Here is a 12,558-nt window from a genome sequence, read left to right as displayed (position 1 = left end):
TTTCCTCCGGGTGCTCCATGTTCCTCCCACATCCCAAAGACATGCGGGTTTATAGGTTAATTGGCCTCTGTAAATTGCGCTTTGTGTGCAGGGAGTGGGAAAGTGACATAACATAGATCTAGTATGAATTGGTAATCAACAGTTGATGTGGACTCATTGGGCCAAAGGGCCTGTTTCCATATGCTGCATCTCTAAACTGAACTAAAACCAAACATAAAGGTATATACAGGTAGATACTATTTCATATTATATTTTTTCATATTTCAGATACAGCGTGGAAACAGGCCTTTTCGGCCCACCAAGTCCGCACCGCCCAGCGATCCCCGCACATTAACACTATCCTACACACACTAGGGACAATTTTTTACATTTTACCCAGTCAATTAACCTACAAACCTGTACGTCTTTGGAGTGTGGGAGGAAACCGAAGATCTCGGAGAAAACCCACGCAGGTCACGGGGAGAACGTACAAACTTCTTACAGTACAGCACCCGTAGTCAGGATCGAACCTGAGTCTCTGGCGCTGCATTCGCTGTAAGGCAGCAACTCTACTGCTGCGCCACCGTGCCGCCCATGGTGAGACATTGGACCGTAATGGTGAGACATTGGATAGGCTGGATTATTTAAAGGAGGCTGAGGGTGTGACATGTTAGAGACATACAAAATTATACAAAAGTTATATAATGTAGATTGTCAGAATCTTTTAACCATTGCTGGGTGTATCAATAAACAAATGGGCTTGACTTTAAAGTCAGAGGGAAAAGTGCTAACGGGGATTTGAGGGGAATTGTTTTTGAGACAGAGTGGTTGATATCTGGAACCTACTGTCAGAGGAGATGGATACAATCAGTCATATAGGTAGATGCTTAAATAGACCAAGGGTAGGAAGGGGACAGACCTAAAGCACACAAATGGTATTAGTGTAGATTTGCTAAACTGTTGGCATGGGTACCAAAGGGCCTGTTTCTGTGCTGAACAATGCTATGATTTTATGACTCTTTGTTGGATTTAAAAAAATATATATATATAACACATAATAACATATATTGTCCCTTCCGCTGCTTCACCATGGTCATGGCCAATTTGCTATGGAAGTCCACTTTCTCAGCTGATTCCCATAGTCTCTGATTCCCTTACTGTGCAACAAACTCATTGATCTCAGCCTTGAGTATACTCTGTGACTGAGCATCCACAGGTTCCTGGAAGTTCATAAACTTTTACAAAAAGGAAGCCCTTCTCATTTTTGGCTTCAAATGTCCAAACACACACTGAGACGAACCATCTAGTTATTGGCACTCTAGCTAGAAGAGGTCCATTCTTAAGCCTGATCAGAATTGTACACGTCTCAATGAGATTTTTCATTAAGAGATGATTAAACAAGATGTGTACAAAATTGAGCAGGAGAAACATTTTCTACTGGCAGAAGGGTAGTGACCAGATTCTGCTAATTTAAGGTCAATTGGCAAAGCAATCGTAAGCAAATTGAGGAGCATCTTTTCTCCCGAGAAATAAAAGCTGAGAGGTAACATAAGAGAGGTTGTTGCAATTATGAAATGATTTTAGAGGCAGAGGTATAGAAATACTGTTTCCATTTCTGTGGAAGAACATCTCTAGATGCCATGAACATATGAAAGTGAAAAGTATATAAGGAATTCAGTAGAATGTTTTTTTTAACGCAAAGAATTTGTAGATGTGCCGGGAACACACTGTTAGGGGTAGTGGTGGAGGCAGTCAGGATAGAGGCAGTTAAGCGGCTTTTGGATAAGCATAGGGAATGCAGGGAATGGACGGATATTGTTTATCTGCAGGCAGATAAGAGTTGGTCTTGGTATTATGTTTGGCATGGGCATTATGGATTGGTTCCTCTGCTCTGCTGGTCTATTTTCTGTGCTACTTATGTACAGAGCAACGAATACAGGATTACACCAATAATTTTAGATAAGGAAACACAGAAGGGTCCAGTGGAATATTGCCTGCTTGTGTATTGCACATCTTATGTAAATTCACCAAGATCTTTAAAAAATATAGTTATCATGTTATTTTTTTAACATCATATGTGTGGTGATCTGAAAACTGCTGAACAGGCAGTGTAAGTATATCAGGTGTATTTTTTGAAGAACAATGGTAAATGAGCAAAGAGAATTGAACATATTGGAGTGCTCCTTGAAAGAGGGGTCACAACATGACCTCACGCACAATTCTATGATTCTCCCAGTTATTAATTTTCTTCCTCTCAAAGCTTTACTTATTTCCACCAGAAGATTATTTCTTCCAGTTCCACTAATACTGGTTTACACTCTGGCAAAGAGAGGCTTCAGTTTATATTACAAGCTACAATATTTGAAGTCTGCTGATAAGAGTTAGTGCAATGCTGCTCACTAATCAAGCACTGTCAAATGCAGTGATTGAAAATCCATAGGCCGTGATAGTGGAGCCCAAGTGGAATAGCGCTGAAGGCTACTGACAGGTCTGCTGAAAGATGACTGACTGTCATGCTGGGCAGATGAGTGCTCCTGGAAATGTTGGTGCTTCTCATTGCAGGCAGCAGCCTGAAAGAGAAAAACCTTGCATTCAAATGGGAATGAAACAAATCGGAAGACAAATCGAGGAAAACACATTTATGCACGGAGAGAATGTAAGCTCGATGCATTTACTGGGCATTTCTGTGAGAATAATTTTAAAATTGATAATGATCAATTATTTTAAGCATGTTAACATGCCATTGAACAGGGGATCATATCCAAAGAGCTATGAGTTTAAGAAGAGATCTCAATGTGATAAACGAATGGTGGAAAGCCATTGAATAAAATGAGAGTTTTTCTCTGGGGTCTCTTGTTTGGGTAAAAATCATTGGGGATGATGGGACAAAGCAGGTAAAATGGTACAGTCACCTATTTTATAGAGTCATAGAATAATAGTGATCCAGTGTGGAAATAGGCCCTTCCGCCCAATTTGCCCACACTGGCCACCATGCCCAGCTACACTGGTCCCACCTGCCTTCATTTGGTCCATATCCCTCCAAACTTGTCCTATCCATACACCTGTCTAATTGTTTCTTAAATGTTGGGATAGTCCCTGCCTCAGCTACATCCTCTGGCAGCTTGTTCCACACACCCACCACCCTTTGTGTGAAAAAGGTACCCCTCAGATTCCTCTTAAATATTACCCTCTTCACCTTAAACCTATGTACCTATTCTGGGCAAGAGATTCTGTTCATCAACCCGATCTATTCCTCTCATGATCTTATGCACCTCTGTAAGATCACCCCTCATCCCCCTGCGCTCCTTGGAATAGAGTCCCAGCCAACTCAACCTCTCCCTATAGCTCTGACCCTCTAGTCCTGACAACATCCTCAGAAATCTTTGTACTCTTTCCAGCTTGACAACATCTTTCCTATAACATGGTGCCCAGAACTGAACACAATATTCTAAATACGGCTTCACCAACGTATTATACAACTGCAACGTGACCTCCCAATTGTTATACTCAATACCCTGGCTGATGAAGGCCAATGTGCCAAAAGCCTTTTTGACTACCCAATCTACTTGCGTCTCCACTCTCAAGGAAGCATGCACCTGCACTCCAAGATCCCTCTGCTCTACAACACTCCCCAGAGCCCTACCCTCCACTGTGTAGTTTCTAACCATGTTAGATGTCCCAAAATGCAACACCTCACATATCTCCATATAAAACTCCATCAACCATTCCTTAGCCAATCGATCAAGAGCCTGCTGCAATTTTTCACAGCCATCTTCACGATCTGCACATACACCCACTTTTGTGTTATCTGCAAAATTAGATATATAAATTGTATACTCTTGAAGATACATGGAACTGCAGATACTGGAATCTTGAGCAAAACACAAAGTGCTGGAATAACTCAATGGGGCAGGTGGCATCAGTGGAGGAAAAGGAGAGGCATTGTTTCTAGTCCGGAATGTTCAGAAGAAATATCGCCTACCCATTCCCTCCACAGATGCTGCCCGACCAGCTGAGTTTCTCCACCACTTTATGTTTTATTTTATATTCTACCTGCATTTCCACTTCCATTTAAGTTCATCTGGCTGCTAATTCAACTATTTTCTCTAATTAATAAAGATCATTTTGACCTTACTTCCACTGATGTAAAATCAACTCTCAATATTCTTACTGGTAGACTGCATTTCAAGCTGCGAGTTAATTGCAAGCATGATACACTATCTTGCAAAGAATTAATCAGGGAAAATATGAATTAAATTCTGAATGTGAAACCTAAGATAAGAAGGAACAATTGAATTGGGGTTTAATGCCTGCATTTGCGAGATGATTATGTACTCACATCTCTTTCACTCTGCATGGGATTCTTATGATTTATTCCACTGCTCAAATACAATGCAATAATTAGAGAGGAATGTCGGAATTTGCCACAGATCTATGGTTTTCTAAAAGCAAGCTGCAATTTAAAAAACGTGCACTTAAAAAATGATATGGATAGAAGCGTAATTTCACCTGACTGTTTGGATGAATGGCTTTGCACAGAGGGCTACCTCCTGCATTCAGATATCAAGCAAAGAAGAAGGAGCATAGTAAATGTATAACATAGTGTGATCGACTGCTATCCCTGAATCAGCTGCAACCTGTAACATTAGAGTAATGCATTCAAGAAGGTTTTATATAACATGATTAAAGTAGGTTAGGTTTTTTTTCATACAGTAACATGTCATTCTGCAGAAGGGACACAAGGTTGAGTACAATGTGCAGTTAGTGGCCTGCGTTTGTAAGTTTTAAGAGAATTGTGGGTAAGTATAAGACTAAATGAAAGTGCTAAATTAGGGGAAGACTAAGTAGTTGGCTATCTTCAGTTTAAACCAGCATCTGCAGTTCCTTCTTACACAAGTAGTTTAGTTTAGTTTAGTTTAGTTTAGTTTAGTTTAGTTTAGTTTAGTTTAGTTTAGTTTAGTTTAGTTTAGTTTAGTTTAGTTTAGTTTAGTTTAGTTTAGTTTAGTTTAGTTTAGTTTAGTTTAATTTAGTTTAGAAATACGGTGGGGAAACAGGCCCTTCGGCCCACCGAGTCCGCACCGACCAGCGATCCCCACACATTAACACTATCCTACACACACACTAGGGACAATTTACACATACACCAAGCCAATTAACCTACATACCTGTACGTCTTTGGAGTGTGGGAGGAAACCGAAGATCTCGGAGAAAACCCACGCCATCACGGGTAGAACGTACAAATTTCGTACAGACAGCACCCATAGTCAGGATCGAACCCGGTCTTTGGCACTGCAAGCGCTGTATGGCAGCAACTCTATTGCTGTGCCACTGTGCCACCCTTCAGAACGGTATTACTGCAGAATTGGGGAAATATATTGGTTGAGGCGAGGTGTGAAGGTAGAAGTTTTCTAAAGGTCAGCTAGTTAGAATTCAGAACCAGCATGCTCTTGTCAAGATGAAAGATACAGATGGCAAAGTTAGGGAACCTTGAACGACCATAGATATCTTAAAATGGAGACACAAAAAACTGAAGATGCTGGACAGGAAAACTTCTTTGAAGGCAGCATACCTTGAATAGACTTTGCAGTGGAGTAATAAAATGGAGACACAAGAGACTGCAGAATCTGAAAGGTCAAGGTCGGCAAACTTTCTTCAAAGGTTCCCCACCTTGAATTCTGATGCAGAAAAAAAAGAAGTTAAACAATCAATTAGGAGATTTTGAAGGGGCCATGAAGTGACCTTGGCACCTTGGATTAAGGAGGATCCTGAAGCAGTATATATGTATAATTAGGAGCAAGAGAGTAACTCTGGACAGAGTAGATCTACCCAATGACAAAGAACGGAATTTGAGGATGGAAGAAATTGGGAAAGTCCTTAATCAGTACTTTGCATTCATGTTCAGTAAGGAGAAGGACAATGGTGAGATTAGGTAGGTATTTCTTGATATTCAAGGGCATGCCAATATTATGAAGGAGAAGTGTTGTGTGTATTGAGAAACATTAAGGTGGATAAGACACCAAGGCCAGATAAAATCTATTCCAGATGCTTGGGCCAATGGAGCAGATTGCTGTAGCATTGACAGAGATCTTTGTATCTTCTAGCCACAGATAAAGTCCCAGAAGACCGGATATTATTCATTTGCTTCAGAAGGGCAACAGAGAAAATGAGGAGATTATAGACTGGTCAGCCTTATATCAGTGGTAGTGAAACTATGGGACAGGGTTTACTCTCATTTGGAAAAAAGCATTGATTTATTAGTAAAAGTCAGCAAGGGGGAATTATTTCTCATAAATTGATTAATTTTTTAGGAACTGACAAAGGTGATTAATGAGGGTCAGGCAATTTGTATTGCCTGCAAAGACTTTAGTAAAGTATTTGAAAAAGTCCCTCAAGGTAGGTTGGACCAGAAAATTACATCACATGGGATCAACAGCAAGTGGTAAGTTTGATCCAAAATTGACCTGGTCATAGAAGAAAGAGGGTATCGATGGAGTGATGGCCCCTATTGGAGGGAATCTTCTAACTGGAGGTCTGTGACCAGTGTTTTTCATTGCAAGGATCACTGCTGGAACTTCTGTTGTTTATGATACAGGTAATAATCTGGATGAAAATGTAGCGTGGCCTGTGTGGGCCAATGTGGACAAGAACATGGCACTTGAATGTTGGACAAGTGCAGTGTGAACCAACAAATCATGAGGTTACACAAACATAAAGCACCAGCAAAGGTATGGGGTTTTTCTCATTCACAATTGTTTTTCATCATTGTGCTGCTGTCTGAATATTTTACAGATATTTTATCTGAATGTTTACTTTTCTTGTTTAAAATGCACCTTAGGATGCTTAACAAAAAAATTAATTTGAACCCAACTGAGTGTTTCTCCAGTTTTCATTTCAACTTCAACAATATACAGGCAAATATTTTTATATATTAATTGAACTGACTGATTTCCATGATATTTCTGGTAACTGGCTGGATAACAAAGAAGGAAACCTTAATTTGACTAAAGAGCGTGCATATTTGTGTCAAATGTAGGTTACATTATTGAGCCATGGATGGCTTGATTGTATATGATTTTAAAAAGGTTTTTCTTTACATTTCTCATGTTCTCTGTTCTTGAGTTCCATTCTGATAACCGCTTCTTCAAATGTGGCAAGATCAAGAAAACGTAAAACATGTTGCTTTAAGAGAGCTCTGTCATAAACTGTTTAATTTTAACCCTTTCCAAATCTACCTTCTGTGAAAAAAAAACACTGAAGGATTTAGAACATTTCAATCGTGCTCAAACTTGGTTTGAGATGTGATACTGAATGTAAAGGAATAAATTCTTTGGACCTTCAGATGCAGCAGCAATCTATTTTCTTTCATTTCGGGAACACAACATCAGATCGATTGAAAAGTGGCTTTGCATTTGATCTGATGAATTATTTTGCAGGATTAAGAAATGATATGTTGGGAAGTGCTGCTATGAAATTATAGCTGTTCAGTGTCTAATTAAATTTCAGAACAAGAATGCTATTTATTTAAAAAAGAATACTTAAAATATTGAAGGAAAAATATTCTGGAGGACTGTTGAAAATTGTGCTCCCACAGCTAATGTTATTGGTCCATCATCTAGGGAAAAATATAATTGGAAATGGAAAGAGCTATTTTGTATTGAGCATCCCTCTCTTCAGTGATAAATATCCAATCTGAACGTAATGTTTTATTTGGTGTTTTATGCAGAGAATTGTCGTTCTTCAGTAAGTGAGGGAGATTGGTTTAGTTGACAGCCTATCTTTGATTGAGAGTCGTGCATCCTGTAACATTGTAACTCGATTTTTGCCCTTTTGTATATAATGGAAGTGAAGCAGTTCTGTGATGAAATTTGATCCTGCACTTTTAAAAATGTGCAGAGATTTATTTCCATTTTGCAAATATCCCCCTCTCTGACATTTGCAAGCAATAAACAGGATACTTAAATATTTGGCATCAGTGATGTCTGGTTGCCATGGGCAACCCTTTCCCCAACTTACCTGCCCTGTAATCTGTGCAGAGGCAGGGTTTTGTGGAGGAGGGGTCTCCTCCCATTTTGAACTATGCCAGAAACCTCACATAAAATAGAATATCTGAACGAGGGGAAAAAAGGTCGCGGTGAGAGCTGCCCACATTAAACCCAGTCTGCAGACAACAGTCGAGAAATTCCTGCTTAATGCAATAATAAATTGACTCTCCTTAATAATTGGACTACCAGAGAAAAATGTTCCATATTTGAAAATTAAAAAGCTGCAGTTGTGCAAATCTGAAATAAAAACAGAAAGTGCTGGAAACACTCTCATATCCTCAAAGTTGGTCTTACCCCAGTTGACCATTTGAACACGTGGACCCTCTCTGTCCCTATCCATAACTATCTTAAACCTAATTGAACTGTAGTCACTGGTCCCAAAAGGCTCCTCCACAAACCCTTCATTAAATTTCCCCTCCCAATTTCCCAATACTAGATGCAGTGTTGCCCTCTCATATGCCGGGGGGGGGGGAGGGCTCTTCATACTGCTTAAGAAAACTCTCCTGAACGCTTTTGAGGAATTACATCCCATTTAACCCCTTCACACTATGATTTTCCCAGTCTATATTGAGAAAGTTAAAATCCCCTACAGCATTATTTGACCTGCAGATGTCTGCAATCTCCTGGCACATCATCTGTGAATATGAAGCATTTAAACAACCCACTAGTCCTTGTTGGACTCGCATCCTCTCTCGTTTTACTCTAGCCACATATCCTTCTTTATTTTTCTCCCTCAGTTGCTCTTCTAGTCTCCTGACAAATGTACATATCTTACTCACACCAATCACACACTGGGGGATGGGTTCCATATTTTCATCTCCTTTTGGGGTAAAGATGTTTCTTCCCATTATTTATATCATCTTTAGTACCTGGTATTTTCAAGCCTCGAGGATTCCCCCTATATATCTTGGTGATGATGTGCATGGAAATCAGGAAGATTTTTCATTATAATTTTGCACAAAGTAGAACATGACAATTTATATTTATTAGATTGTTACATCTTGTCTCATGTGCACGAATGCATGATAATGTTGATTTCCACAATTAGTTGACAAGTAACACCGAAAATATGAATAAGAAGCTTCACATTTGGAGCTCTCAAAGGAAACTGTGGATGAGTTAATCCCAATGACCAGAAACCACAATTAATTAACAGAACCGCTGTGTGTGTGTGTGTGTGTGTGTGTGTGTGTGTGTGTGTGTGTGTGTGTGTGTGTGTGTGTGTGTGTGTGTGTGTGTGTGTGTGTGTGTGTGTGTGTGTGTGTGCGTGTGCGTGTGTTTTGAAGTAAGAAGGAACTGCAGATGCTGGTTTAAACCAAAGATAGACACAAAAAGCTGGAGTAACTCATCAGGCAGCATCTCTGGAGAAAAGAAACAGTGACATTTCGGGTCGAGGCCCTTCTTCAGACCGAAAGAAGGGTCTCGACCCAAAACGTTACCTATTCTTTTTCTCCGGAGATGCTGTCTGACGCGTTGGGTTACTCCAGCTTTTTGTGTCTATTGTCAATATTAAAGTAAGTCCAGCTATCAAACGTTGTGCTCTGAGCATCTTCAAATCGGTAAGTACATCCTGGATGCCAAGTGCCCCGTTTGTGAGCACAGGTGGCAGTGCATTTATTATGTGTAGCAGTGAATAACTTTCAGTTTAGGATTGAGCTACAACTTACTGTTAGTACATATCTCTGAGTCAGAAGATTGTGTGTTCTATTCCCACTGCAGAGCCTTGAGCATGATCCTCCATGTGACCCTTCTACGCAGCAATGTTATTGTAGCCCCAGTCACACTCTCTCTCTAGTGTAGATGAAAGATCTCAGGATGCTCTTTGAAGAGCTGATGAGTTCTCCATGGTATCCTGGTTAATATTTACACCCTCAGTAACAGTTACAAAACTAGAGTATGTGGCCATTAATGCTTGCTGTTTGGGGGATCTTGCAGTTCGAAAATTGTCTGCTAAACCTGGCTTGCCTACATTTCTGCAGCCCATAGAGCTCAAAATAAATTCACTGGTTTTCAGGCTCTTTGAAACATCTTGAAAGGAATATGAGAGGTCCTCACATAAAAGCTAATCTTCCTTTATTTGTCTCTATTCTAGGAAGATTGCCAAGAGTCAGAATGACACCTGGGATACAAGATGTCATTGGCTCCTGATCACACCTGAACTACCGCTGGCAAAACGCCATTACCAGTGGTTCTTAGATCAATGCCTGTGATGCAAGGAATTATTTTGCAGTATCAGGACAATGCATTTATTTCTGGCCTCTGGAGATAATCATTGTTGGAACATTTTTCTTGACTTAGCCTGGTACCCTGAGCATCATTCCATTGCAACACCTCCCAACCTTCCTGCCAACAGCATTCATTCTCTGTGTAAGCAACTGTCTGCATTGATCTTCTGCCAAAGCAGGTTATGTTCATCTCTGTTTGCAGGTGATGATGTGTGATAATGGACAGATGTTCTCAGACCATCCCTTGTGCAGTCTGTGCCGCCATTTCAAATGGGTGTTCTTTACAGTCACACAAAGCAGGCTGATAGGAAATTATGTGCAGGAGCAATCTGCATAAAATTAATATTCATTGCTTCAGACATGAAGGACGACCATGTATCAGAAGTTCCCCTCACATAAAGTTTGGACGGTTGGGCAATGCATTGAAACATTTAGGTTACCTATGCCAGGTTGGATTTGAAACATCACACTCACTTCTTGACCTGACACTCCAATTGTAGGATGTTGAACTAGTTCAGGATCAATAGCTTTTCTCTTTATGTCTGATATCCTGTCCCCACACACCCCAACATCGCCATGTTCCTCCCATTCCAGCCACTTACCCAATTAAGTCAAAATCCTGGAGCTCTCCACTTAACAGTACTTTGTCAGACAGGGTGCATTGATCTCATGAATGAATAAATCAATTCTAAGGCCATCACTTGCGATTACTATCATATGTTCAAGAATGAAAGATTTTACTGAAAACATCTCAGAAAGAAATTACAGAAATTGGAATGGCAAACTATCCTATAACTTTGACCAATCTGCAACGCCCCCACGCTCCAAAGATAGTGATGATGGGAATTTTAACACTGCGGCTTTGGAATTTTTGTCATGCAGATCATTAAGGCTTATGGAACCAAGGCAGGTGGATGAAGTTGAGGTGTGGATCAGACACTGAATGGCAGAACAGGTTCAAAGGACTGAATGTCACACTCGTAATTTAATACTTTTGTACTTTAAAGATACAGTGTGGAACCATGAACTTGAGCCCACAAGGCCATTGTGATCAATGAAACAAAAATGAAAACAGTGTGCCGACAATAGTGGGTTTTTTAAATTTGCAAGACATTTATCAAATTGCTAACAAGCCAATTAATCATTATAAATGTTGGAAAGTTAATTACACTGCTTTAGGGGCCATAACATTTTATGATAAATGGTGCACTGGTAACTGGAGACTAACTTGCCCAGGAGGTAAAAACAGACCTTAGGATAAAAAAAGCTTCCATCAGATATGAGAATTTAAGCTCTTTCTCATGAATATTGCAGTCCTCACCTCCAGAAGCTCACTTATTGCATGGAATTATGGTTTTAATAATGATTTTGGCATGATGTAGAACATGAAGATTTATGTTTATTGGATTGCTACATCCTGCCTGATGCGCGATGAAAAATGAGAATTGATGGAAATTTGTTAAGTCCAAGTGTATTACCAGAAGCAGTGCAACTATGTTCCACATCATTGACTGCACTTGTGATGGTGATAACTATATTCGCTAGATGTGTTTATTAATGATATCCAAACGTTGTCTTTAAAATAAATGCTTTTCTGTAGGTCAATGGAATCTGAGAGCACGTGAGGTGGAAATTAAAAGTGCCTCTGCCTTAGAATAGCCTGGTGAGAATGATCCAATTTTGTACTTGGCATTTTCCATCCCAACCATGATAAACTCAAAAGAAACCTGCCAAGTGAGATTAGCCACAATGTTAATACGGCAAGTAATGTGTAATATGATCAAACAATAAGAACTCTAATTTACATTGAACTTGTTCGGCGTCACATGGCACTTCACATGCACAATTATCAAACTGGCATTTGTATCAATACACAGAAGGAATTGCTCTTATTGCTATATCAACATTGACTCAACAAAGTAGCTTTATGGGAAGCTTGAAAGGTGAGGGAGGTGGGGATGTTGAAAGCTTTAAGGAACTTCAGAGGTTAAGGTTTACTCACTCATAAGTTCATGGTGCATGACACAACACTAAATCCAGAATTGCCTTTTCCCTGTTAGGCTCCACTACAAGCTGCTCTAAGGAACTATCTCGTGGGCACTCTACAAATTCCCTCTCTTGGTATCCAATACCAACATGATTTTCCCAGTCTACCTGCATATTGAAATCCCCCATGACCACTGTAACATTGCCTTTCTTAATGCCGATTGTATCTCCTGATATAATTTGTACCCTATATCCTGGTCACTGTAAATAACTCCCATTAGGGTCTTTTTACCTTTACATTTTCTTAGCTCTACCCACAAGGATTC

The 12,558-nt window shown here is 39.9% G+C and overlaps 1 long non-coding RNA gene across 3 annotated transcripts in view; it reads left to right on the top strand.

The window, feature by feature from the left end:
• LOC144592343 (uncharacterized) overlaps positions 1-11,862 on the top strand; it is a 44,781-nt gene extending 32,919 nt beyond the window's left edge. For all 3 annotated transcript variants that reach the window (XR_013547115.1, XR_013547116.1, XR_013547117.1), the window contains exons 3-4: positions 6,572-6,704; positions 10,114-11,862. This is a non-coding gene — a long non-coding RNA (uncharacterized LOC144592343). The remainder of the gene's footprint in view (positions 1-6,571; positions 6,705-10,113) is intronic.
• The last annotated feature ends 696 nt before the right edge of the window (positions 11,863-12,558 follow it).

Source organism: Rhinoraja longicauda, chromosome 3 (assembly GCF_053455715.1).
Source record: "Rhinoraja longicauda isolate Sanriku21f chromosome 3, sRhiLon1.1, whole genome shotgun sequence".
NCBI lineage: Eukaryota > Metazoa > Chordata > Chondrichthyes > Rajiformes > Arhynchobatidae > Rhinoraja > Rhinoraja longicauda.
This window is presented reverse-complemented; position numbering and strand designations above follow the sequence as displayed.